Raw genomic sequence first — 23,309 nt, forward strand, 5'->3', positions numbered from 1 at the left:
TGTTTGTGAAAGTGAAAGAAGATAAGGACAGGTGGAGATCTGTTCTGTAAGCTGCCACCTGAAATGAATTGGTTTTGTTTTGTTCGGGGTTGTTCTTTTTTTTTTTTTTTGCCTGTGAAAAGCAAGTATAATTTAAATATTTCTTTTTTCTTTAAAACTTTCAACAGGGACTACATAGCAGGCTGTGAAAACAACTGAGGAATCTGAACCCACTAAAAATGGCCCTGTTGTAGTTGTGATGGATTCCCCCCAGGGTGCCACTTGGAACTGGGATACCACTGAGCCCGTCTGACCTACCACCCTGGGCTCCCCTTTCACACTGTGGCGCTGTGATAAATTGCCACACTCTCCAAGCTTCTTATTTCACCAGCATACAGGTAGGGACACACCCAACTGCAGCTTCACACACAGATGCTGAGATCAGCTGTGCATGGGAAGGCTCAGCTAAGGCACCTCCCAGTTGCTAAGGCACGCACCCGCCTCTGGAGTGTAAACCTAAAATTGTACCATTTTGCGCTTCACAGAGAACTCTATAGCGTAAGCTCATGAAATTCACCTCACTGTGGAGAGAGATATGCAACAGCTTTCTGCCCCAAGTTATAATTTCCACACACACTGGTTTTAGACAAAGCAAAACAAGTTTGTTAACTACAAAAGATAGATTTGAAGTGATTAGAAGTGATAGCAAACAGATCAAGGCAGATTACCTTAGTAAATAAACAAAACTGCAAACTGAGCATAACACACTAAATATGTAGCATATGAATTAGCAAATTGTCACCCTGAGTGATAAACAGGCTGGCAGATTCTTAAGACACAAGCTGCCTTGGCTTTTCCAGGTTTTCATACACAAGCTAAAAGTCCTTCTAGCCTGGGGCCTTCACATCCCACAATTTAGTCCTTGCACCTCAGGTGTTTCCAGGTGTGCTGTTGTAGGGAAAGTGAGGTACCATCATGATGTCATTGTCCCCCTTTTATATATTCTTCCCACTTGCTGGAAAGCTCTTTTGCTCTGTACTGCTATCTCTGAGAGGTTTCTATTGTACACAGTTCCTGGGGTAATCCTTGTGCTTGTGTGCATTTCCTCAATCAGCCGTTAACATTATTTGGCCTATTTACTGTTGTACCTGAAAAGCTGCTTGCGGGTGTTTTCAACCTCACAACGTGTTTCAGTAACACATGCATAGTCAAACTTTATAACTTCACATATGATGATAGCACATACAATACAATGAGATATTACTGTCTAGCAGATCAAGATTTTTAGAATGATCCCTCACAAGGCCTACTTTGTACAAAACATATCCTAATTACATGACAGTGGTGAATATTGGGGTGCCAGGGTGTCACAGTAGTCTCTTGAACTAAATCTGTATTTTTGTGAGTTTGAGTTCTTTTAATGTCAGGGCATGCCTGCAGCTATGTCGCTGTAGCTCTATAGCATAGATGCTTCCTATTTTGATGTAAAGGGTTTTTCTGTTGATGAAGGTAATCCACCTCTTCAAGAGGCAGTAGCTAGGTTCGTCCGTTGACCTAAGAGTTAGGTCAGCTTAATTACAGCTCTCAAGGGTGTGATTTTTTCACACTCCTGAGTGACATAACTAGATCAAAATTTTAAGTGTAAACCAGGACTCAGTTGTGATCCTACCTCTCAACCTGCCAGTGCCCAAGTGCGAGATGCAACATATTGCAAAGATCCAGAATGGTGAAAATGCAAATCTTTAGTCAATGCAGGGAAAATAACGTGATTCCCTCCCTAATAAGTGACTCTTTCTGTAACCTTAGTTACATGATTTTTTCCTTCTGACATACATAATTTTCAGGAATAAAAGTGAAGGAACACCAAATATATGTGATATGGAGCTGGTTTTGTTACCAATGAGTGATGTCTCTTGAAATGAAAGACATTTGAGAGGTATGGTGTGATGACATGTAGGTTGTGACAGTTGCCTAGAAGAGCTGTACATTCTGGGTTCCTTCCTACTCAGCAGTTCAGAGGGAGGAATCTGGGTTCGTGAAACAGATGTTGCATTTGTTTTTCTAGGTGCATTGAATTCAGTGGGAGTTTCCTGTGCATAGTGATTACAAAACTGGACATTTTGGTCCAGATCTTCAAAGCTGTAGAGCAGTGTTTTCCAAACTTGGGACACACCGCTGTAGAGACACCCAACTCCTATTAAATCAATGGGAATTACGTGCCTCAATACCTTTGAGAATTTTGTTATACATTAGAACCAACACCTCTATAGCTTCATCTGCTCGTACTCTGTAACATATTCCAAAGGTACCTATTTCATGACACTGAAGTCTACATTTCCATCATCAGTCCTTTTTATCAAGTGTAACCCATCCATAAAATTTGCTCAGGGCTGAAACTTGACATACAAGGTCTCATCTTAGAAGAGCAATTTAATTTGAATTATAGGGGTACAAAAAAGTACATTGATAAGGTAATGACACTGAGACAAATCCTGAGAGGCACTGCGCCTCTGCATCTGTATTTGAAGTCATCATCTCTCAGGATTTGCCACATCATTTATATATTCCTTAATTCAATAACTGTTTACATTTTTCAATAATTTTTTCCAAACAATATTATGGATTAGTTACTTTTAAAAAGTTTTTTGGATGAAAGAAATCAACTGAGGTGTAAGATTTAAAAAACAGCAAACTCACCAGACACGCTATAAAAACACATTTCTTGATACTTTGTAGGCATTTTACACTATATGACCATTAAATTTCAAGTTATCCAAGCACTCATATGGTTTATTGGCTAAATAAAGTGTCTCTATAAAGGTTTATCTAGCTATATTCGCATTAGATGTTCGAACTGTTCCCAAGGAGATCTTCCAATTAAACAAAGAAAATAAGTGTTATATAACATTTATAAATAGATACAGAAGGTTTACTTAAAATAATTTGTGGTTTAGCAAGTGCACTTGTGTACCTTAATCACTTCTTACCAGAGTCACCATTCCCATGCACATTCATACACACGTTTTGTCACCAAGGGAGGAGGGGGAATATAATTCTCATGAAAAATAAATAAAAATTAAGCTACCAATATGATCTTAAACTGTTCACTACTGATTTTGAAATGCATGTTTTTACCAGACGATAAGGAATTATAGGTGCTGACATTTATTTTTCCCTGGGGGGTACTCTACCCCCACTCCACCCCTTTTCCCCAGGCCTTGCCCTCACTATGCCTCTTCCTCCCTCTGCTGTGGCTCCTCTCTGAGGCCCCCATCTGCCCACTGCTCGCTGCTCTCTGCCCTCCCCCAAGCCCTTTCCTGAACCACCAAGCAGCTGATCATCGGCTGCCACGGAACAGTTGTGGCTGGTGGGTGCTGAAAACCCTCTATTTTTTGTCTGTCGCTGCTCCAGCCTTGGAGCACTCACAGAGTCACCACCTATGTATGGAATGGTACACTCACAAGGGGCCAGATTCACCAATCCTTACTCAAATGAGAAATCCAGTTTCAATCAGAATACTCATGTGAGTCAGGGTTGCAAGTAAAGGCTCAAAATTACTGATATCGTTTATTGAGGTACTTATTTGATTTGGTTCATTGTCCTTGGTTGTCAGCTGTTTCTCTCTGATTTTGTTTTATATGTAACAGATTTTTAAAAAAAGTTCTACTCACAGATAGATTAATCCATAGTCAGAGCTGTTTCAATCATGCAAGAAAAAATATTACCCTTTCAAAGTTGCCTAGGGATCTTCGTGAAGATACTTAGGAACTATTGTTCTGGGCTAGCAAGTAAATAATGTACTTCAACAAGTTCACAATTATGTGCTTACATAGTTGTCTGTAACAGCCATCAAAGAATAAATACCAATTACTTTATTACCAAATATTCTCTACACCTCTAAAAAAATGTAATTAAATACATATTAGATCGTAATGGCTTGGAAGAGTTAGGGTTACAGCTGCTATCAATTAATTTTTGGGATGATTTAAAAATATATATGTATACTATTCAGGGGCGGCTCCAGGCCCCAGCACGCCAAGCACGTGCTTGGGGCGGCATGCCGCGGGGGCACTCTGCCGGTCGCCGGGAGGGCGGCAGGCAAGGCTCCAGTGGACCTCCCGCAGGCGTGCCTGCGGAGGGTCCGCTGGTCTCGTGGCTTCGGTGGAGCCACGGGATCAGTGGACCCTCCGCAGGCATGCCTGAGGGAGGTCCACCGAAGCTGCGGGACCGGTGATTGGCAGAGCGCCCCCCGCGGCGTGCCACCGTGCTTAGGGCGGCGAAATGTCTAGAGCCGCCCCTGATACTATTGTAAAACAAAGTTGCATTAAATTACATCAATTTATGCTGAAATGCTGTCTAGAACAAGCATAGGGTGGTAGATATAATTTTAGGATTAAACAGATTTATGGTGCCCTTCTGAATATAGTTTCCCTTGTTCTTGTGGACTTAAGTCAAACCCTTCCAGTTACCTTCACATACTTTTATAGTGGCTCTCACATGGTCCAGGAGTATAATAGTTATGTATTTAAGCTTTGAAGGCCAGATTCAGATGTTATTTAAACTGGTTGAAATCTTCTCTTCTCTGCTGGCCCTAAATTGTTTAGTACTAAATACTACAGAACAAGAAGTTTTGTAAGACTAGATTTGTGTGTGGATGCAATTTCTATTTATTTTAAGCCAAATTATATAAAAAAGACACACTATCATATCTTAATACTATAGACCAGTGGTGGGCAACCTGCGGCCCATCAAGGTAATCCACTGGCGGGCCACAGATTTGTTTACATTGACCACTGGCGGGCCATGAGTCAGTTTGTTTACATTGACCACTGGCAGGCCGCAGGTTGCCCACCACTGCTATAGACCCTGATTCAGAAAACCATTTAAATACAGCACTTAAAAATAGAACAAAATATATACGTGTGTGTGTGTTTGTGGCATCTGGAGTTTTATCACTCACTTCAGAGCACAGGGCCAGGATTGGCTGATGCATTCAATCAGGCCTTAATCTTTCTTTGCTAAGAAAGCCTACTTCCCTATATAAAACTAATGAAAATGTAACCCCCTCTACCCCATCCCTAACCCTTATGTCCCCTGGAATGTGAAATCATCCACTCTGTAAGCATGTCTACACTACACAGCTTTTAGTGACAGGGCTGTGTTGCTACAGCTGTGCCTCTAAAAGTCGTGCAGTGTAGCGGCTGTTTGTTGGCTCACCTGCCGACAACGCGCTGTTCACACCAGTGCTTGTTGCAGCAAAACTTTTGTCTTTCAGAGGGTTTTTTGTTTGTTTTTTAACACCTCTGAAAGACAAAAGTTCTGTCTATAATTGCCAGTGTAAACATAGCCTGCATTGTGAAAGTGACTAGAAACAGACAAAACCACAACAAAGCAGAGCACAAAATGTTGCATTCACAGCTGTATGGTATTGATTTTTTATTTTAAATATTTCAAGAATTAAAATATTTTTATCCTTATACTCACAAGTCAGGCAGATGATAATGTATTTGTTTAACTAATCATTGAAACAGGTCTCTTGTATGTAAAATTACTTAAACATAAGAATACTTAACTACATAATCAGCCTGACTTCTAATTTAGTATAGGACAAATATATTGTAATCCTTTTATTGACAGAAATGGACTTGGGTTGGCTTACATGGCCAGTAAATATGGCCCACTGAAAATCGGAGAGGACTTCTGCATATTTTAAGGGTGAAATTCACCCTCGTGCAGAGAGCCCCCACAAGCCCTAGGGACCATTAAAGCTCAAGTTAAGGGCTTAAGTGATGCACAGGATCTTGTGCAGCCATTTGAGGAGAATTTCATCCTGTGTGAATAGAGATTAAGAAATGAACTGCTGTAGTTTGGGGGTTGAAAAGCTCAGATTTTGTTTGTGTTATTTTTTAAGTGCACTTGAAAGATGCTGGAGGGTGAAGTTTTCCATCCACAGAACAAATACAGCATAGATGCCTCTGTCCTTGCTTCACCAATGTGCCTCAGTCAGGGAGGGGCTTTTCTATGGGCTTTGAAGCTAATTTAATCTTTATACTGATTCAATCTTTGGCCTCCCTTCACTTGCTGAGAGGGCCAAGGTGGGTGCACAGCGTGGTGGTCTTTTTTATTTCTTTTCTGATGTATATCTCTGCCTATAATGAGTTTAATAGAGACCATCGAGCCATTTTTCATACATCAGTGATCAACCATAAAATCAATAACAACTTTCAGTTACTGCCAAGCTGCATTCAAACCAATTCATGGAAGTGAGAGGTCCACTGTTCAATTCCAGTCCTCCCTTAATACTTTTAATCCTTGATGACACAATAGGGCAAGTGACTGGGACTCAGAAGACCTGGGTGTTGTTCTTCGCTTTCCTGTGTGATAATGGAACCAACTCACCCCACCCCTCTTATGCCTCAGTTTCTCTGTTTATGGAGGCTAATTATACTTATATGCCTTTTTAAAGCACTTGGAGACCCTTGTATGATGCCTCGCTATATAAGTAAGAAGTATTATTATCCTATTATGATTCCTTTATATTACTTAAAAGCAATTCCATATGTCTGTCCCACAGAGACCAAAGTAAAAAACTAAATGTGCACAGCCGTCTATACTTCACTTCTCGGTTGCTCAATTATTCTTATTGCGGGCAGAAAATATCTAATTTCTTCTGATCAAAATCAGAACATAATTAAACTTCAGAAAAAATCACTCATTTCATATTAGTTGGTTGGGCCTTGTCAGTTCCCTGCTATTGTCATCTACAGGAAGGTAGAGTGGTGTTTTTACAGGGTATTCTTTCTGGATTATGTAGTATTTTAAATGAGTGCAGGAAGTCAATGGAAAGTTATGAAATAGGAATAATAAAACAAGGACAAATAAACATAAAATACTGGGTTAAATTTATGTCAATGTTATTTTATATTCTGAATTCCCATAAAACAGGCAAAAATGTTAGGTAAATGCACTGATTTGAAGACATGGGATTTTGTTTTGAAAAATCATAATGTCACAAAACACCTAAATTTAAAATACTTGTATTATTAATGAAAGTTTTATATTATAAATAGAGACTATTTTACGTGTGTTTATAAAAACGTTACCTTCCTACACAACACATCTGCTCTATCTCTGACTCTCACCAACTTGCTTTGCTGACTCAAACAAATTCTTACTCCTGTTGGCACTGCAGATCCAGTCCAGTTAATTTCTATTCATGCTTGTGAGTCATCAACAGAATTGTCACCTAAATTCTAATTGTGGAATCTTTAATACTAGTGATGGTGTCTGAGGTAGAAAGACTCCAGCTTCATTGTCAGATCACAGATTGCATTGCTAGCTGGTAACAAGGTAGCTTCAGAGATGGACTGAGATACTTTACTCAGTTTGAATGGAGAGAAATTTGGGGTGTAGCTTGCAGCATTTTCTTTCTCCTGGTGGTGGTGGGTGGAGTACCATTGTACTTTGCATAGGAGATTGCTATGGAGGAAGGAATTGTATAAAGGCCATCCAAAATCACAAAGTGAGGGAAAGCCTTGCCAACCAGAGTCATTGTCTTAAAGGGGTTAAGAAAGTCCACCTGGCATAAGTTCAGGGGAACAGAAGACTAAAAGAGCCCATGCTCACCCAAGTCTCTGGTGGCCTCTACATAGAAAATCCCAAACCCTGTGTACCCCTAGTTCCTGTTGATTTCACGGGAATTAATTACAGAGCTGCAATTAATATCTATATAGAAACTCAACTGTCTAAAGTAAAAGTGCCCAAGCTTTTAAGTGATGTGTTCTCTATCCTGAGAAGTATTAAGGTTCCATACTGATCTATTGAGGCTCAGACTTGACTTTCAGTACTAATTAATGTATTTATATAGTGTACTATCATTTAAAGTAGATGTTGTATACTACATTAGTATACAGTACTAACATACTGTAACTATACTTAATGTATGATGCATATATACTGTATCTATACTCTTTGACTCCACAAAACAAACTAATGACTTTATTGCATTGTAATCCAGTGAGCATCCCAAAGTTACATTTTTTGGTAACTTTTCCCCACTCCCTATCAAATTTCATTTTATAAATCTACTTGAAAGATGTGTAACTAGAAATACACAGTACCAAAGCTAAGGTCACCATTCATAAATCTGTTATCTTTTCTTCCTTTTCTGCATTTGTATCCCTCATGACTCTTCTACACCTCCCCTCCCTTCACCTCCCTTCACTTGCTGTTATCTTACCCTTTTGCTACTTTTCCTGTGTGTCTCCTTTCCTAATTTTCTTCCACTACATGATTCACCATTTCTTTTTAATCACTCCTCTTGCAGTGTCACGCCTGCAATAACAGGGGAAATTGAGTTATACCTTGTTCCCCATACACAAAAGCTTGACCCAAAGAGCTGGCTTCAGCATGAAACTTACTAGGGTCAGACCATCTCTATTTTACCATATTTAGAGATGGGCTTACGTTGCCAGCTAGAGATCCACATCTGAAATTAAAATATTAAAAACTTGGGCTATTTGGAACCTAGGTTTTTGTTTAAACCTCTCTCTAATGTGTTTGGCTTTTTAGAAAACATTGTGTAATAAATTATTTGTAAATAAGTAGGAGATAGATCATAAAAAGATATTAAAATAATGTTACGGCTCTAACTTAAATATAAAAAGCCATGATGTTCAATAATAAGAATTAAGATATTTTCTTAACATACGCTGTTGTGTCTTATGCTTTATGCTTTCCAGAAGTCTGCAGGCAGTAAGAGATCACCCTCTATGTTCTTAAAGGTTTAGGCAAAAATGGGGGGAGTAATTTTTCTGTAGTTTCGTATTCAAAATACAATATACTCACTTATATTTAAAGGAAACTAAGCTGGAGTATTTCATCTTTGTTACCTTCTCTGAATTGGTATGGCTCATATAGTAGTCTCTCTGGCATAACTTCATCCTTAGAACGACTGAACAGCTACTGTCCAAAGTCTTCATTGTTGTGAAACTTTTAGCTGGTTTTGCTTTCATATTTAAATATTCATTGCCCATAATGCACTAGTAGATAAATAAAGCTCAAAATATGCTAGGTACTTTATATCATATCAACTAATATAATTTTAGAGGCAGTAGTATGCCCTTTTTTCCATTACATTGCTGATGGAAATCACAGTTGTATTTTCTTTTGTGACTGGGAATAGCATTGCAAAATAACCCCTAACCATAAAATAGCATCAAAGTGAGTGTCATATATAGAGATTAAATCAAGTAGAAATATAGTTGGTCCGCTACTGGTGGGTTATCACTGTGTCATGCTTTCCCTCCCACCACTACCATTGACTAGCTATCTTTTTTTTTAAGAGTTTTCTTTCTTTCTCTCTTTCTGTGTGAGCGAAGTCAATATGTGAAACATGGGTGTCATTTAAAACAAACCAATCCTTTCCATTATTAAAAGGAGAAGGTTGACTCTGAACTAATGCCAAACAGAAGAAAATACTCAAGCATTGTTTTCACTGGAATGTGTTGAAGCAGATATGTTAAGCTCTGGCTCATCTACAAGGTATTAATGGCAACTGCTGCACCCTGGGGCAAACATTACAACATTCTTGCTAAATAAGTATATATATTAGTATATATATATGGCAAAATTGTCTGACTTTAAGTTACTGATTCATACATACAGCTTCAAATCCACTTTAACAAAGATTTTCCCCTTAATAGTTCACCTCATTATCTTGTTAGTCTGCTAGTTGTGGGCTCTTCATTGAGAAATCTTAGCTATGGTAGAGACTAGGGTCTGTCCATTTGCACGTTCAACCACCACTGATGTTGCCTAGTCTTTTGTATTACTTATACCACGAGGACAGGTGATTTGTTTGTTTGGAATGGGAGTGATTGACACAGTGATTTTATGAAAAATGTAGCTGTAATTTAAAAAATAAATGTTACCCTTTCCCATTTATAAGTGAATGTTAGCCTGTTAGGTAGTTTTGGAGTGGGTATGATTAGATGGAAAATGCTACTATCTCTTTTAATATAGCTCAAAGACACTTGAAGGAATTACTGTTAGAGATAGAAATGATCTAGTATTTTCTTCAGTCCTGTGTAGTTAATTAGTTTTTATCAAATACTGGTTCATTGATGGTATTCTTGACAAATACAGTAGCCCAAAGGAATTCTTACAACTGGAGTCTCAGGTAAAACTGAAGAGAGGCCCGACTTTTCTAGTTCTCCATTCCTTAGCCAAAATCATACAAGAAAGTAATTTGAGATGTGATCACAGGAGAATCTCAATTTGTAGCCCTCTTAACTTGAAAGAAAAATACTTAAAACATGGATCCAAAAGACTTAAAAACCAGAAGGCACATAAAAGAACCCACATTTTTTTTATTTTTTGAAATCCCTTGATTTTGGGGGGCCTGACTCATGATGTTTGAACCCTTGCATTTGACAATTGTGGGTTTGTCTCCAGTGGGATTCCAGCCACCAATATAGCTGTACCTGTGCAAACCCGTAGTATAAACGTGGTTCAGACCGGTTCAGTATGATGTGCAGAGGTAGAAATCATGTGAACACTAGAGGTTTGCACTTGTGGAGCTACAACAGTGGCTCAAATTCCGGTGTAGATAAGGCCTTAGTTACATGTTTGCTATGAAAAGGTATAATGACAGAAAGTGGGCCAGGTATTTTTTTTAACTGTTTCTAATAACTGTTGCTATAGTATCCATGAATCCATGATACAACTGAACTGTCAAAAAAAAATGAAATTGGAAATTGGAAATATTTCACTGAATCCCTTATCTCTGCTGCATGTATTGTAGGAAGTGCCTAAAATAAAATCAAAATGACATTCTTATTCTGAATAGGTGTGTCTTAACAATAAGTAGCTATTTCTTTAAAAATCAGAAATTGTGATAGCATCTAAAATATGTTCTTTTGGACTAGGTAGAGGGATGTGGCTTTGAATCTCTCTGTTTCTCAACTTAAGACACTTGCTGACAATATACTGAAACAGATCAAAATCTAGACAATAAAATGGAGACTTCACCAGCTGTGTGTGAGGAGTGATAAAGTCTATATGCTTGCAGTAATCCTGAGATAAGCAACAGATCGCGTTTTCTTTGTACATTACTGCCATCTGCTGCATTTTCTCAAAGAAGAAATTTTCAAAATTATAGCCAGGAGCGATGGGGAAAAAAGAAACTCCTCCAAAAAAAATGTCCTCCATATGTCTGTCCCACAGAGACCAAGGTAAAAAACTAAATGTGCACAGCTGTCTATACTTCACTTCTCGGTTGCTCAATTATTCTTATTGCGGGCAGGAAATATCTAATTTCTTCTGATCAAAATCAGAACATAATTAAACTTCAGAAAAAATCACTCATTTCATATTAGTTGGTTGGGCCTTGTCAGTTTCCTGCTACTGTCATCTACAGAAAGGTAGAGTGGTGTTTTACAGGGTATTCTTTCTGGATTATGTAGTATTTTAAATGAGTGCAGGAAGTCAGTGAAAGTTATACAATAGGAATAATAAAACAAGGACAAATAAACATAAAATACCGGGTTAAATTTATGTCAATGTTATTTTATATTCTGAATTCCCATAAAACAGGCAAAAATGTTAGGTAAATGCACTGATTTGAAGACATGGGATTTTGTTTTGAAAAATCATAATGTCACAAAACACCTAAATTTAAAATACTTGTATTATTAATGAAAGTTTTATATTATAAATAGATACTATTTTACGTGTGTTTATAAAAACGTTACCTTCCTACACAACACATCTGCTCTATCTCTGACTCTCACCCACTTGCTTTGCTGACTCAAACAAATTCTTACTCCTGTTGGCACTGCAGATCCAGTCCAGTTAATTTCTATTCAGGCTTGTGAGTCATCAACAGAATTGTCACCTAAATTCTAATTGTGGAATCTTTAATACTAGTGATGGTGTCTGAGGCAGAAAGACTCCAGCTTCATTGTCAGATCACAGATTGCATTGCTAGCTGGTAACAAGGTAGCTTCAGAGATGGACTGAGATACTTTACTCAGTTTGAATGGAGAGAAATTTGGGGTGTAGCTTGCAGCATTTTCTTTCTCCTGGTGGTGGTGGGTGGAGTACCATTGTACTTTGCATAGGAGATTGCTATGGAGGAAGGAATTGTATAAAGGCCATCCAAAATCACAAAGTGAGGGAAAGCCTTGCCAACCAGAGTCATTGTCTTAAAGGGGTTAAGAAAGTCCACCTGGCATAAGTTCAGGGGAACAGAAGACTAAAAGAGCCCATGCTCACCCAAGTCTCTGGTGGCCTCTACATAGAAAATCCCAAACCCTGTGTACTCCTAGTTCCTGTTGATTTCACGGGAATTAATTACAGAGCTGCAATTAATATCTATATAGAAACTCAACTGTCAAAAGTAAAAGTGCCCAAGCTTTTAAGTGATGTGTTCTCTATCCTGAGAAGTACTAAGGTTCCATACTGATCTATTGAGGCTCAGCCTTGACTTTCAATACTAATTAATGTACTTATATTGTGTACTATCATATCAAGTAGATGCTGTATATTACATTAGTATACAGTACTAACATAGTGTAACAATATCTAATGTATGATGCATATATACTGTATCTATACTCTTTGACTCCACAAAGCAAACTAATGACTTTATTGCATTGTAATCCAGTGAACATCCCAAAGTTACATTTTTTGGTAACTTTTCCCCACTCCCTATCAAATTTCATTTTATAAATCTACTTGAAAAATGTGTAACTAGAAATACACAGTACCAAAGCTAAGGTCACCATTCATAAATCTGTTATCTTTTCTTCCTTTTCTGCATTTGTATCCCTCATGACTCTTCTACACTCCCCTCCCTTCACCTGTTATCTTACCCTTTTGCTACTTTTCCTGTGTGTCTCCTTTCCTAATTTTCTTCCATTACGTGATTAACCATTTCTTTTTAATCACTCCTCTTGCAGTGTCACCCTGCATTCAGGGGTGGCTCTAGGTATTTTGCCGCCCCAAGCACGGCACACAGGCTGTCTTTGGCGGCTTGCCTGTGGGAGGTCCCAGGTCCCGCGGATTCGGCGGCCCGCCTGTGGGAGGTCCGCCAAAGCCATGTGACCAGCGGACCCTCAGCAGGCATGCCGCCGAAGGCAACCTGCCTGCCGCCCTTGCGGCGACCGACAGAGCGCCCTCCGTGGCTTGCCACCCCCGGCACGCGCTTGGCGTGCTGGTGCCTGGAGCCGCCCCTGCCTGCAATGACAGGGGAAATTGAGTTATACCTTGCTCCCCACAGGAAAAAGCTTGACCCAAAGAGCTGGCTTCAGCATGAAACTTACTAGGGTCAGACCATCTCTGTTTTACCATATTTAGAGATGGGCTTAAGTTGCCAACTGGAGATCCACATCTGAATTTCAAATATTAAAAAGCTGGGGATATTTGGAAACCTAGGTTTTGATTTAAACCTCTCTTTAATGTGTTTGGCTTTTTAGAAAACATTGTGTAATAAATTATTTGTAAATAAGTAGGAGATAGATCATAAAAAGATATTAAAATAATGTTACAGCTCTGACTTAAATATAAAAAGCCATGATGTACAATAATAAGAATGAAGATCTTTTCTTAACACACGCTGTTGTGTCTTATGCTTTAAGCTTTCCAGAAGTCTGCAGGCAGTAAGAGATCACCCTCTATGTTCTTCAAGGTTTAGGCAAAAATGGGGGGAGTAATTTTTTTTGTAGTTTCGTATTCAAAATACAATATACTCACTTATATTTAAAGGAAACTAAGCTGGAGTATTTCATCTTTGTTACCTTCTCTGAATTGGTATGGCTCATATAGTAGTCTCTCTGGCATAACTTCATCCTTAGAACGACTGAACAGCTACTGTCCAAAGTCTTCATTGTTGTGAAACTCTTAGCTGGTTTTGCTTTCATATTTAAATATTCATTGCCCATAATGCACTAGTAGATAAATAAAGCTCAAAATATGCTAGGTACTTTATATCATTTCAACTAATATAATTTTAGAGGCAGTAGTATGCCTTTTTTTCCATTACATTGCTGATGGAAATCACAGTTGTATTTTCTTTTGTGACTGGGAATAGCATTGCAAAATAACCCCTAACCATAAAATAGCATCAAAGTGAGTGTCATATATAGAGATTAAATCAAGTGAAAATATAGTTGGTCCGCTACTGGTGGGTTATCACTGTGTCATGCTTTCCCTCCCACCACTACCATTGACTAGCTATTTTTTTTTAAGAGTTTTCTTTCTTTCTCTCTTTCTGTGTGAGCGAAGTCAATATGTGAAACATGGGTGTCATTTAAAACAAACCAATCCTTTCCATTATTAAAAGGAGAAGGTTGACTCTGAACTAATGCCAAACAGAAGAAAATACTCAAGCATTGTTTTCACTGGGATGTGTTGAAGCAGATATGTTAAGCTCTGGCTCATCTACAAGGTATTAATGGCAACTGCTGCACCCTGGGGCAAACATTACAACATTCTTGCTAAATTAGTATATATATTGCAAAAGTATCTGACTTTAAGTTGCTGATTTGTACATAAAGCTTCAAATCCACTTTAACAAAGATTTTCCCCTTAATAGTTCACCTCATTATCTTGTTAGTCTGCTAGTTGTGGAATCTTCATTGAGAAATCTTAGCTATGGTAGAGACTAGGGTCTGTCCATTTGCACATTCCAACCACCACTGATGTTGCCTAGTCTTTTGTATTACTTATACCACGAGGACAGGTGATTTGTTTGTTTGGAATGGGAGTGATTGACACAGTGATTTTATGAAAAATGTAGCTGTAATTTAAAAAATGAATGTTACCCTTTCCCATTTTATAAGTGAATGTTAGCCTGTTAGGTAGTTTTGGAGTGGGTATGGTTAGATGGAAAATGCTACCATTTCTTTTAATATAGCTCAAAGACGCTTGAAGGAATTACTGTTAGAGATAGAAATGATCTAGTATTTTCTTCAGTCCTGTGTAGTTAATTAGTTTTTATCAAATACTGGTTCATTGATGGTATTCTTGACAAATACAGTAGCCCAAAGGAATTCTTACAACTGGAGTCTCAGGTAAAACTGAAGAGATGCCCGACTTTTCTAGTTCTCCATTCCTTAGCCAAAATCATACAAGAAAGTAATTTGAGATGTGATCACAGGAGAATCTCAATTTGTTGCCCTCTTAACTTGAAAGAAAAATACTTAAAACATGGATCCAAAAGACTTAAAAACCAGAAGGCACATAAAAGAACCCACATTTTTTTTATTTTTTGAAATCCCTTGATTTTGGGGGGCCTGACTCATGATGTTTGAACCCTTGCATTTGACAATTGTGGGTTTGTCTCCAGTGGGATTCCAGCCACCAATATAGCTGTACCTGTGCAAACCTCTAGTATAAACGTGGTTCAGACGGGTTCAGTATGATGTGCAGAGGTAGAAATCATGTGAACACTAGAGGTTTGCACTTGTGGAGCTACAACAGTGGCTCAAATTCCGGTGTAGATAAGGCCTTAGTTACATGTTTGCTATGAAAAGGTATAATGACAGAAAGTGGGCCAGGTATTTTTTTTAACTGTTTCTAATAACTGTTGCTATAGTATCTATGAATCCATGATACAACTGAACTGTCAAAAAAAAATGAAATTGGAAATTGGAAATATTTCACTGAATCCCTTATCTCTGCTGCATGTATTGTAGGAAGTGCCTAAAATAAAATCAAAATGACATTCTTATTCTGAATAGGTGTGTCTTAACAATAAGTAGCTATTTCTTTAAAAATCAGAAATTGTGATAGCATCTAAAATATGTTCTTTTGGGCTAGGGTAGTGGTATGTGGCTTTGAATCTCTCTGTTTCTCAACTTAAGACACTTGCTGACAATATACTGAAACAGATCAAAATCTAGACAATAAAATGGAGACTTCACCGGCTCTGTGTGAGGAGTGATAAAGTCTATATGCTTGCAGTAATCCTGAGATAAGCAACAGATCGCGTTTTCTTTGTACATTACTGCCATCTGCTGCATTTTCTCAAAGAAGAAATTTTCAAAATTATAGCCAGGAGCGATGGGGAAAAAGGCAGCTCCTCCAAAAAAAAAAAATTTGTTTCTGCAACATCAGATACACTATAATTTTGTTAAGTCACTTTAAAAAACAGCTGTCTATGTTGTCTATCAACTGAAACAATATTTTAATACAAGGGACTAGAGAGCGATTACTGCTTAGTAATTTGCTTAGATTTCCCATCATGCACATTTGTTGCCATCTAAGATCTCATTGTCTTCTAAATTTTCAAAGAAATGGAGGCAGATGATGTCATGAATGTTGGTTGCTGTTTGTGACACAAAATTCATGATATGCAATGATAATTTGCTTTGCTATTGCTAGTAAAAGAAATCATGCTAAGTGATATAATATACTGTTTTCAGAGATTTATATAGAACCTGAGAAAACTTTTTCTCTTGGCTGGTCCGATGGTAGTGGGTTATCAGAAATTATTACTGTTAGTTTAACTAACCTTTCTATATTCCACCCCACTGCTAGCTTTGACTGGTCTTTTTTCAGTCTAAAGGGGAAAAAAAGGAAGACTACGTGCACTATAGGCTACCTCTAATAGTCTGCAGTCATACTCTGTGCTGGGAGCCTGTCAGAGCTCACTTTAGACTGGATCATGGAATGCTGACTCTAGCTACTACAGGATGGTTATCTGTGATGCGGTAGTTGGCACTTTCCCCTGTGGACCAGCATTGAATCATTGCCCTCCACATGGCTTTTAGGTGGCCACTGAGCTGCAAAACTTTCATCTTTTGGAGGAGACATAAAACTAAGGTCCTGACCAGTTCAGGTCACAAAGAAGACTTCATGAAAATTGGGATGATAAACTTGGCCAAATTCTAACCTAGATAATTACATCCTACTTACTCAATTTCCCTTGGCATTTTCAAACAGATACAGTAGTCCTGTGCTAAACTATGTGGCATTGTTATATGCTATTAAGCTGTTGCCAAGTTTCACTGCAGAAGCAGCTGTATTTCAGTGAGGAGTGAAGTGGCTTTAGTTTAAGGCCCAGATCCACAAAGACTCATGCACATGCTGCACTTCCTTCACAGGAATAGTCCCACTGAAGTAAATGAATGCCTGATAGTGTCTAAGAATTGGGAATACAACATAACTAAGGCTATTAAGGAAGTTGTAACTTTTTGTTTCAAAAGTTGTGGCCATAGTTTGTCAAAGTTGCTGTTTTGGTGAGGGGCCAAATTTGAGTGGCATTGTGACCCTGTGAGTGAGTAGCACGGAGACCTGGCACACGGGGTCACAATGCCATTCTATTTTGCGGCAACTATAACAAGTTGCAGTGTGTGTTAAAAGTTGCAGTTTCCACAAAAAAGTCACCGCCCACAATTTTCTTACAGCCTTAAGCATAATAAAATGCAAAGACTCTTTTTTGCCTGCCTCCACCCAACCACATTATAGGTAGTTACGTTTTTAATAATTTAAGTGGAAGATCGGCTGATAGCAGCCCTTGTACAAAAATGTACATTCACAAGTATTCTACCATTTTCTGTCAAATACAATTTTCCTGATCTTATTCTTTTTTCATGAAGGGTTATGGTTAATTGTTTTTACTAAAAAGCAAGTAAGAGGGAATAGTAGGAAAAATTGCATTAATATGTATTATACGGCTTGGATGATATGCGTTACACGATCTTAAGAGACTTAGGTTGACTTAGTGAACTAGTTGCATTTACTTTTAAGAAGCCATGGAGAACTAGGGAGGAATCAAAGCAATAGAAAAAAAGCAAATATGGCACCAGACTTTGGGGAAGAGAAGGAAAGAGAGATGAAGATGCAGCAGGCTAGGCCAATCTTTGCAATCATAGAAACATCTGATAAGTCCATCAGTCTCTGGTAAAACATAACCAGTGCTGAAAAAGGATGTTTGTGTAAACATGGGAGGCCATGAACAATATGGGTTTGTAAAGATGAGTTACAATATGGGTTACTTTGTAGGCTCACCGAAGTCAGAACTATTTCTCTGTTCTGTACTTGTACAGTGCCTATCACAACAGGGCCCTGGTCCATAGCTAGGACTTCAAGACACTGCAGTAATACAAATAAATCATATAAATTAAAGAACAATTTGTGCCAGCCAAACCTGACTTTTTAAAAAACACTTAAACTGTCCCTTGCTTGCAGCAGGTAGTGTCAGGTGAGTAGACAGATGTTCCTCTACCCACCATGGCTAGAATCAAGACTAAGCAGGTAAGATGGGAGGGCTTATTCCCCTTGTCCCCTGTGCAGCCAATGTAGTGCCATGACAGTTTAACCCTGTGTAAACAAAAATCCCAAAAACATTTTCACATCTTTCTGAGAGTATTTTATTTCTGGATTGTGTTTTTGTTGAGTTGCTGTGAAATGCTCACCTACTGCGGCAGAGGGAGAGTGTAATGAGGTTATAGTATGGTGAGACACAAGTCTTAGAACATTTGACATAAAGATCTTTAGTTTCTTAAATTCAGCACATCATGCAGATGTAGAATGGATGTATAGCCCATTGATAGATGATCTTGGCCTCCTAAAGGGTTATCAAGTCATTCTGCTACCATGCCATGATCCTCTAGAGCGCCAATTCTTCAGTTTGATCATTATGTTGACTACATGGTAATAAGATGTTCTAACTGGTCTGAGGATTGGCAGATGAATAGATGGTTGACAAATGCAAACTGGAAGGAATAATTTAAACATTGCTGGGTTCAAAATTACCTGTAACCACTTAGGGAAAAGAGCAATGCAATTTTGTGGATAGCTTTATGAAAACATCTGCTCAATGGGCCAAGAAAGCAGATAAAATTTTAGGAAGTGTAAGGAATGGGATTGACATTATAAAACTTTCAGGGCACTTTCTAAGTACAAATCCCTGGTACTCCCTCACTTGGAAGACGGTGCTCAGTTCTGGTGTTTCAATTTCAAAAACAGGAAAATTTTAAAAAAGAGGGGTGAGGACGGGATGAAAATGTTTAAAAGCATGGAAAGACATCCATCTGAAGAGAAATTGAAAAGATGGACTGTTCAGTGAAGAGATGAGATCAGTAAACAGATGTGAGAAAGGTATGTAAAATATTGAATGACATGGGGAAAGTAAAGCAGGATATCTGCTTAACCTTTATCATAATAAAAGAACAAGAGGAGATCCAATTAAACTGAAATGCAACAAATTTAAAACTCACAAAGGAAATATTTATTTCCCCCTCCCACATACACACAATGCACAACTAACCTGTGGAAATCATTCCACAACATGTTATGGAGGCCAAGAGCTTCATAAAAAGGGATATAACATGTATATGGCTGATCCACATAGGATACTTTTTTCAGGGTATAAGTCAACCAGTAACTGAAGAGGTTTAGGAAAAAGCTTCCTTTAGGGACAGGTTATTTCATTTTTGCATACTACAGAGATTTTTGCAGCTTCCTTTAGGAACTGTCTACTCTCACGTGTTGGCCTAGACTGGACCACTGTTTGGACTTTACCAAGGTTGATCAACACTTGTGTATCCCTAGTGGACCATTTCCCTTCTCAGCACCGCAGCCACCTTGGTTTTCAAACGGTTTCATTCTTCAGATACACATAAAGGGCTCTGCTAACCATTGATTTCCCAAAGATTCAAGCCTGAGAATCACTGCGCTAGAGTATTTTGTGGCCCTCCAGAAGTCCAGTCTTTTGATAGGACATAAAGACAGGTCTCTGAACATTAAAGAACACCAACAGTTCAGCAGCATACACTGTTGAATATTTGGCTGTAAACATTTTCAGAAAAACAGTCTGTGCAGATTTAATTAATTAGTTAACTGGCATTTCTCTGGCACGAATCACAGTAGTAACTGAATGCCTACTGACAGCTGGCAACTGACTTGATTCCTCCTCATTAAAAAAAAGGAATGAAACACACCAAAGAAAATGCTCAGTAGTTAGTTGTCATTGGATATTTTACAATTGTTCTTGGAAAAGCAGTGAAACGGGTAAGAGCACAAGCAGCTGAAGACAGCAGAATCTCATAGTTGTGAAATACACCACAATTTGGGAGCAATTTTGTTGCCTAGGGGCTTTCACAAGATAAACCTGACATATATGATTGTTTTTAGTGGGATCCCAGTATAGGTTCAGGCTGCTCTCTATAACATGGCTTTGTCTATACTAGAAAGTTGCACTGTGTTAACTAAAATCCATTTAAAATCCATCTAGTTAAATTGGTGCAAATGCTTAATGTGCACACACTTAAGCCAGTTTATACCTTTTCCGAATTAAGTTAAATTGATATAAGCAAAGTTTAACCCAGTTTAAAGTGGATCTACATTAGAGGTTTTCACTAGTTTAAAATGATAGGTAGACTACATAGACAGAGGAATTTTATTGTCATCTTAAAAAAACACTATAATTTTCCAGGAACTTCATCAGCTTGGGCTATGGAAATAAATATATACCTTACAGGGAAAAAACTATATTCATTTTTTTAGAAAATTGAAACTGAACTCTTACTTTTTGGTGGAAGGGAGGGAATATGCAGACTAGAACCTGCCTCACTGTCATATATGGTCATTAGTTGCTAGGTACCAAATGTCCTATTGTTTTCTGGGCTCCTCCACAGCAGTGGTTCTGAACCAGGGGTCCGGGGCCTTCTAGGGGACCTTGAGCAGGTTTCAGGGGGGCCCAGAGCAGACTCGCTGGGGCCCAGAGCAGAAAGCCGACGCCCCACCGCATGGGGCTGAAGCCCAGGTCCCTAAGCCCCGCCAGACGGGGCTGAAGCTGAAGCCTGAGCAATGTAGCTTTGTGGGGGCCCCTGGCAATTGCCAGCTTGCTACTCCCTAATGCCAAATCTGGCTTTTATATGCAGGAAACCAGTTATTGCGGCACAGGTGGGTCATGGAGTTTTTATAGCATGTTGGGAGGGCCTCAGAAAGAAAAAGGTTGAGAACCTCTGCTCCATGGGCATGGGTCCAGGCCCCAGACAATCAGGTGTCTGTCACACCCGTATCACTGGGTCTCTGAAAAAAGCAGACAGCCTTCCCCTTTCCCACCTAGTTAACCAGGCAGCTCATAGGGGAAACTGGGGCACACCACAATATTCATATAAAATATTATGAAAAAATCCCACTTTGTCACACTGTGACATTACTGCAAAGTAAAGGGGGAACTCCTAGATTGACTGACTGGCAACAGGGCTGTGAATACCATCTCTGTTAAAACTGATAAGGTCTTTTGTTTTCCTTGTCAGATGTATGCACGCCCAGGCAATGCGGGTGGAATGGGAACTGCTATTTTATTTTTTAATCAAATCTGGATTTTGCAATTAGAAAAATGCACTCTCTCAAGGCAAAGGTTTAATCGAACATGAAAACTGCTTAGTACACTTGAATGTAATGGCTGATTGGGCTGAACCAAGGAAAGGAGAAGCTACAGGTAATTTTTGATGCTATTTCTACATTTATGACAATTAGGGTGCAGACACCCCAAAGGGAAAACAGGGAATCTGAACAGTATAGAATATGCAATTGAACCAACTGATTGCACACAATATTATTGTGTATAAATATATGGCAAGTAAGGTTTCTTATAAAAGCTTGTAATGTTCTGAATCAGATGGTTATTATGAGACATGTATACAAACTGTGGTTATGAATTTATGTATTTGTGTATATAAAACTCTGCTCATAATTTGTGCTGCAACATTCAGCTCCATGTCACTACAATGAGGTGAAACAATCAGACACGAAGGAGCCACCTCTCTAATTCAGATAAGACTAGCTCCAAGTCCTAGCAGTGTACAAACAGGAAAAGACAATGGTGAACCCTTAAAGTTAATGGGAAAATACTGAAACAATTTGAAACTGAAAAGGAAACCTTAGTAATGGAAAACTAAGGGCTAGTCTACACTAGAATTGCTACAGCACTACAGCTGTACCAATGCAGCTGCGCCGCTTTACCACGGCTAGTGCAGATGCTCTATGCCGATGGTTATGAGAATGATTTTGAAAGTTTTTGCTCCTGTGAACAATTATCTTCAAAATGAACTAAATGCACTTTGTTAAAGGAGTTCGATTGATTCCATAGTCACTGAGCACTTACCAGGATTCCAAAGGGTGGTGTATTGCAACCAGTGGTGCATTGCAAAGGAGATTTTCTGAGAACTCCAAGTTATTCAAAAGCTTGTCAGCAATCTATTCCACCAGTTCTCCAGACTTCTTGACATTGGAATCACGGTGTGCTTTGACTGATTTGCTTGGATTAGATATTGAGAAGGTGAAAGTTGAAATGGCTATATGTAAGCCACTGAAATATAAGAGGAATTGCAAAGAACTTGAAGAAGTTCTAGGTGCTGCCAAAGAATTAAAGGAGGCTTTCCCACGTATTTTGGTGTCATTGTCTGGCGCATCAGCCGCAGCTTGCGAGAATTCCCTTTCTTGTTTGAAAATAATTTTCTCTCATCAAAAGATGAGCATGACCCATGAAAGAAAAAAAAATTATTTCCTTGTCCTATGAAAATGTTTTGACTTTCAAACTGAACCAGATATATACCCTGATATCTTTGTGGAGGAATGCAGAGGCCATTATCCAAGAAGACTTCAACTTCAGTTTCATGAACAGTCTTTCCATCACACAGCACTTTCATGTTAAGATCTATACGAAGCCTAAGTCCCTTGCTCAGAGTATGTAATTTAAAAAAAAAAAAAAAAAGACAAACTAAAGGTCAAGTCCTGGTGTTACAAAGCACATGTAATACCCATTAGAATCAGTAGGAAATGTTCAGCACTTCTCAGGAGTGGCCCTAAATCATTATTAATCAGAAGAGATGTATTTTTAGTTTATGTTCCTGCTAATACTCATGGCCTTCATATATATTTTTATATTCAGAACCTTGGCCTCACCATGATGAAATTCTACTCCCTGATCAGACCTGACATGAACAGATCAAAAGAGATGTTCCTGATGGCAAACTGAACTGATATACAACAGCCGATATACGGCACAGCTATATTAATGTGTAATCATCCATAGGTTCCAGAATGAGACAATAAATTGGATTTCGTTTAAAAAAAGAAATTAGTACATTCCTTGTTTTGCATAGCTGTTGCAAATCCATAGTGCCATGGTGTATATAATGCACTTCATTCATTAGGCTATACATTTTGGAAGACGGAAAAAAATATTTCTAATGTATTATAGTTAGTGAAGCATTAGCTTTGGGAATTACTAGCAGTCTTAAAGATGTCCATTGTGTGAATGAAAAAGAAGGGGTGAAAAAAAATAGGGAATGAAAAATGTCAACGAAAAA

The 23,309-nt window shown here is 38.5% G+C and overlaps 1 long non-coding RNA gene across 1 annotated transcript in view; it reads left to right on the forward strand.

Moving 5' to 3' along the window:
- LOC120398021 overlaps positions 1 to 23,049 on the forward strand; it is a 37,268-nt gene extending 14,219 nt beyond the window's left edge. Inside the window, exons 2-5 of the long non-coding RNA XR_005594139.1 lie at positions 168 to 377; positions 18,955 to 19,086; positions 21,252 to 21,436; positions 22,889 to 23,049. This is a non-coding gene — a long non-coding RNA (uncharacterized LOC120398021). The remainder of the gene's footprint in view (positions 1 to 167; positions 378 to 18,954; positions 19,087 to 21,251; positions 21,437 to 22,888) is intronic.
- The last annotated feature ends 260 nt before the right edge of the window (positions 23,050 to 23,309 follow it).

Source organism: Mauremys reevesii, linkage group 2 (genome assembly GCF_016161935.1).
Source record: "Mauremys reevesii isolate NIE-2019 linkage group 2, ASM1616193v1, whole genome shotgun sequence".
In the NCBI taxonomy this organism is placed as follows: Eukaryota; Metazoa; Chordata; order Testudines; family Geoemydidae; genus Mauremys; species Mauremys reevesii.